The sequence below is a fragment of the Ochotona curzoniae genome, unplaced genomic scaffold (genome assembly GCF_017591425.1).
Source record: "Ochotona curzoniae isolate NIBS_2020 unplaced genomic scaffold, NIBS_Ocur_1.0 patch49, whole genome shotgun sequence".
NCBI classification, from domain to species: Eukaryota; Metazoa; Chordata; class Mammalia; order Lagomorpha; family Ochotonidae; genus Ochotona; species Ochotona curzoniae.
The window spans coordinates 522,357-528,347 of NW_024467027.1; positions in this window are offsets into that span (position 1 = coordinate 522,357).

Sequence of the window (5,991 nt, forward strand, 5' to 3'; positions counted from 1 at the left end):
GTTACGTCTATCTATTTTTCCTTCCTTCCTTCCTTCCTTCTTTCCTTCCTTCCTTCCTTCCTTCCTCCTTCCCTTTCTTCTTTTTTTTTTTTTCTGGCCTTTCCCTTGCAGTTTGCCCTTCCATGGAAAGATCTGCAGGAAAAGGCAATGACATACACAACTGCTTAGAACTGTTTGTGGGGACTCTCAGGGGTTTGGCGCTGGAGGCTCCTGCTCGTTTTTCACCATTCTAGCCTTGCAGCTGCCCAGAGAGCCATTCCTGAACTCAGGCCCAGCTCAGGCTGCTAGAGCAAGCCCAGATTCATGCTGAGTGAGTATGGGAGGATGGTGCGGTGGCAGATGTGGATTGAGAAGTGCAGGCACAAAAATCTTAAACATTAGTGAATTCCAACAAGTATGCTAGGAGAAGTGGCTTGCTCAGACCTGCTGGCGTCCAGTGTGGAGAAGCGTGCTTGCTATCAAACTGGACAACAGAACAACTTCTGTCATCAGGTTCTCTGGCCTTGCCCAGTTTCCAGACCCTGCCAGGGATGGGTGTGTGCTGCTGCTGGGGCCTGTGGCAGGCCCCGATGTCTTCAAGTTGACCTAAACTGAAGAGACAAGGTGGGGCTGGCACCTCTGTGGCCTTTCGTCTCCTGGACGTCCTGCTGTCCTTTGAAGAGAGGGGGCGGTCCCCTGGCATCTGTGATGTGGGCACCTGGAGTACTTTACACCTGGAAGGAGGACCTGGCTTGACACCGATTCCTCTTCACGTAGCCCTGGGGACACCACCTTGCACAGGGCAATAGACCTTGCACCCCACCTGCTTTGAATACCTCTCTGAGACTGGCCACAAGGGGAAGCCGGGCTGCAGCTTCCTCAGCCCACACACTCCAGCAGCAGCTTCTGCTTGAGACTGAATTTTCCTGTCTTTCAAAAGCAGCTTAGTTGCTGCCAGGCCCTTTTGCCACTGATCTTTTTGACAAGTATTATGCAACTGGGACAGCCTGTCATGATATGTGACCGCTCCTAGCTCATTTCAATCCACTCAGGGGACTTAATGTATTTGGGTAGACATAGAAGGCGATGGGGGAAAAATGCCAAAATTGTGTAGTTCTCTGTCCTCTACGAAGTTGCACTGGAGTTGAAGAGGCCAAGTTAACCAGGAAGCTGAGGTGAATGGTACAGGGGAAGAAATACTGTAATATGCAAATGATACAGGCTCTAAGAGCCTGAAAAAACTGAAGAGATTTCTTAAGGGAGGTGCTATTGCTTAGATGTCCTCACCAACTCTCATGTTGAAATTGTTTTTGTATTTATCTATTTGATATATAGAGAGATAGATGAGAGCTAGATAATAGATAGGTAATAGAAAGAAGAGAATGAGAGATTCAGTTCACTGGCTCGCACCCCGGTTGTCCGCAGTGGCCAAGACTGAGCCTTCCCTGGGGTCAAGGGCTGGGAGGGAACTCTGTCCAGATCCCCCACGTGAGTGACAGGGACCCGTACACCTGTTTCCTCCAAGGGTTGGCACTGGTAAGAGGTTAGAATCAGTAAGTAGAAATGGGAACAAGCAACCCCATTTTGGACATAGGTAACGTAACTGGCATCTTAGCTGCCAGCAAATACCTGTACCTCTCGCAATGAAATGTAATTCCCATTTCAGGGGCACAGAGGAGGTACCTCTAAGAGTTGATTATTTATCAAGTCTCCACCTTTGATCATTAATAGATTAATGGCTTAGTGGATTATCTAGAGTGAGGGCCTTTCATAAAGCCAGCTTGATTCTGTCTGATGTAGCCCTCTTCTACCCTGCACTGCTTTGGGTTTCTGCAAAAAGTCCTGACAGGCAGGAAAGCAGCACCAGATGTGCCCTTGAAACTCAGACCTCTTGGCCTTCAGAACCGTGAGCTGCGTTAAACCCTCTTCGTGCGACTCAGGTATTCTGTTAGAACGAGAGCAAAACAGAGAGAAGGGGATGACTTGGTAAGTTAGGGTAGGTTAGTCAGATATTTTTCTATCCCTTTGTACCCTCCAAGGAAGGTAGGCAAGAGGCCCAAAGGGCAGCTGCTGTGGAACTCTTGCTGGTGGAGCCCCTTTGGGTGTCCTGCAGGCCCCATTTCAAGGGCTGTTCCCCAGCTGGCTATGAGAGATGACTATGAAGATCCAGACATACCAGGAAGAGGATCCAGGTGATGCAGAGGAAACTCTGCTTCCTGCTTCCTATCCGGACTGGCTGGTGCCTCTGCTGGCCACCTGCCCTCTCTCTGTCCCTGGATTCCTCTCCCACACACTGGACAGCCTCCACCCGGAGCGCTCCCTGCACACCTGCGTTGGCCCTGCATGCCAGGCTATGACTAGGCCAGCGCTTCTTTGCCAATGGGGACTGCCTGGAGTTGGAGTCAGAATGAAAAAACAAAAGCAAAACAAAGCTGCCGACACACGCACACACACACTTCTACATGGCTTCCTCATTTCTTCATTTATGGGGTATCTCGAGATTGGCATATAAACAACCTGCAGGAAAGCAATCCGCTTTTCAAGAGTAGGTGGGTAATGTACTATGATTAATTTTCCTGGCGTTGTTAGAGATCTTGAGGACAGAGACCTGTGGTGTTTTCCTAAGTAGAAGGACCTTAAGGGGGCTGAGACAGGCCTTCAAAAATTTGCCACATATATTTAAGGTACACAAGATGCTGTTTGAAGATAGTCAGATATGGCTGGGCGTTTGGCCAGCTGGGTAAGCCACTGCTTGGGATGGCTGCATCCCACATCGGAATGCGTCTCTGCGTCAGTTTCTCACTCTGCGTGCACCAGGGGGGCGGCAGGTGATGGCTGAAGGGCACGGGCCCCTGTCACCCGTGTGGGCAATACCGCCTGAGTTTCCAGCTCCTGGCTTTGGTCGGGCTCAGCCCTGGTTGGAGGCTTTTGAGCAGTGGATCACAGGAGAACCCACTCTGTCTCTCTCACGATGTCTCTCTCTGTGGCTCTGCTTTTCAAGAGTGAAATAGGAATGGGAGATCTCTACGTGGGAGATCTGGATGCAGTTCCAGGTCTGTGGCTCAGGCCAGCTGTTGGGGCCGTTTTAGAGAGCAGACTAGATAACGGGAGATCTCTGAGTCTTTGTCTCTCTGTATCTCTCTCTGCCTTCCAAGTAAGCAAGCTTATTTATTTAACACATTGGTGTTATTTTTTCTTAAAAGACAGAATTACAGAGCGAAAGAGAGAGAGAGAATTTCATGTTTACTCCTCAAATGGTCAGCTGGGGTTGGGGTAGGTAAAGTCAGGAGCCTAGCCTAGACTTCCATCCAGGTGTGCCGTGCAGGTGACAGGACCCCAGGTTCTTGGGCCATCTCCCTCTGCTCTGCAGGTACGTTAGCGGGGATCTACATTGCTGGCCCTTGAACTGGCACTCATGTGGGATGTGCCACGATGTTTTTCCTATATGTATTTATATTAGCTTATTCACAGTAAAGGAGCCGATTTGATTTACATATCCTTTCACATCATCATCTCCCTCTTTTTTTTTTGTTATAAAAGTATAAAAAAGAGACATCTATTCCCATAGCAAATTTCAAGAGTATTTTACAATAATATGTCTACTGTCCCCATGGCATATCTTAGTTCTCTAGACCCAATCATCCTACCTGTTTGCAACTTTGTACCTTTTGCCCTCCACTTCCGCATGCTTGTCACCTCCCATGATCAGAGGCTATTTTAAGAAATTACCATGTTTTGATAGTTGATTGGAAAAATGGATGGCGTTATAAAGTGTTTTGACTTTTACTTGTTAACCTTACGGTAAAAATAGGTTTACTCAACATGAATCATCCTTATTTTTATCATGGAATTTCAATAAAACATGTCTAACACATGTATGCTCCAAGCATGTTAATATGAAGGATATTGTCCACCTGAATGGGCTTGCTGAGATTGGTGGGAATTTGCCTCTTTTGCGGAATGAGAAACATTTTCTTGGTTCCTGACTACCACGGGGGGCTGATACGTATTTATTCCTGTTCTGCTTTGGGGCTTGTGATGTGTGCTCATTAAACACCACACATCTGGGCTGGCGTTGCAGTGGGCAGGTTGCTATCCAGCTGTGTGCTAATGGGCTGGGAAGGACGATGGCAGATGGCCTGTATGTTGGGCCCTTGGGGAAACCTGGGGCAAGCTCCTGGCACGTGGTTTTGGCCTGGCCTGTGGATGCCCTGGCTGTCATAGCCATCCACAGTGTGAACCAGTTAAAGGAAAATCTCTCCCTCTCTATGTAGCTCTGACTGTCAAATAAGTCAATGAGTAAATAAATAAATATTTAAACCAACAGAGAATGAGACTCATAAAAAAACTGATGGGTGTTCCTTGAGACACCCAATAGACAGTGAAGAGTCCAGTGTTGGGTGGGCAGGTCAGGTCTAAGTGAGGTTTGTGTGGAGCTCTGTCCAGGGACTTACAGGCACGTCTTTAGTTTTCTTCTGAATATTTATTTATTTGAAAGGTAGAGTTGCAGAGAGAGGGAAGGACTCTTCCCTCGTCTGACTCACTGCCCAGATGGCTGCAATGAATAGGGCTGAGCCAATGTGAAGGAAGGAGCTTCATCTGGGTGGCATATGAGAGTGTTGGTGCCCAAACTCGTCCATCATCTTCTGTTGTGCTACCCAGACCCTCGCCAGGGAACTGGATTTGAACTAGAACAGCTAGGACTTGCACTGGTATCATCTGAGATGCAGGCACTGCAGGCAACACTTAACCCACTATGCTACAGTGCCAGCCCCTGGATGGGCATTTCTTGCAGAAGGTCAAGTGCAGGCGGGAACTAAAGGCTGGCAGTGGAGGATGTGGCATGCTGTGGATGGCAGAGCCTGCAAGGAGGCCAAAGTGGTGAGGAAGACAGACAGAGCGAGTAGCTTCCGTCAGAGTAGCAGTTTGTCAAGATGGGATTGTACAGTGGCTGGTGCTGTGGCATAGCGTGTTAAGCCTCTGCCTGTGTGCCAGCCTCCAGCACAGGTGCTATTGAGTCCCAGCTGCTCCATTCAGATCCAACTCCTTGTAAAGGTCTTGGAAAGCAATGAAGGCTGGTCCAAGGGCTTGGGTTCCTGCACCCATATGGGAGACCCTGAAGAAACTTCTGACTCTTGCTTTCATACTGGCCCAGTTCTGATCATGATGGCCTTTTGAGGAATGAAGTAGCAGATGGAAAATCTCTCCCTCTCCTTCTCTGCCTGCATCTTTGCCTTTGAAATAAAAATAAAATAAATATTTGTAGAGAGTGATGGAGCTGTCCTGGCACTGGGCATTGTCCTTGTCGTCCTGCTCTCTGTCAACAAGTGCATTTGTGCATCAGGTGGCTTTGACCTGTGTGATTTGGTGTTCCGATTGTGCTGAGAGTATTTCGGGTAGGATTTATCTCCTCTTTCAAGGATCTCTGAGGTGAATCCAGCTAAAGGGCAAAGGAGAGTCACCTCATGGAAGTTGGTTTTCATGACCTCCCCCCTCCTCTGCTGCCAGTGGGTCTTAGTGCAGTGTTTGCAAAGTGAACGGAGCATTTTGGAGAGCTGTGTCGGGGAAGAGAGCTGTGGAGTGTAAGAATGCCATCGGAGGTGTGATCCACCTTGTCCATAAAGGTTAGCAACAATTTAATCACAATGGTGCCATTATTTCTACATTAACATTTTTTTTAGTGTTCATTTTATTTGGCAGATGCGTGCATACACACATGCATAGAAAGAGAGAGATTTCCGTGCGTCAGTTAGTTCATTCCCCAGGTCAGTCCCAGGCCTGGGCCTGGCTGGGAGTTCCATGTAGGTCACCCAGGTGGGTAGCAGCATCCTGGGCACTTGACACAGGCCATCGCCTGCCTTCCAGGGTATGTGTCAGCAGAATCCAAAGCATCGAGAATCCAGGGTGGACCGAATCCAAAGCAGAGCCGGTACTCCAGTATGGGTTGGCATCTTAACAACTGTGCTGTTGTCCAGCCCAAGGGGCTGCCACTCTTAAATGGGGCTAATCAAA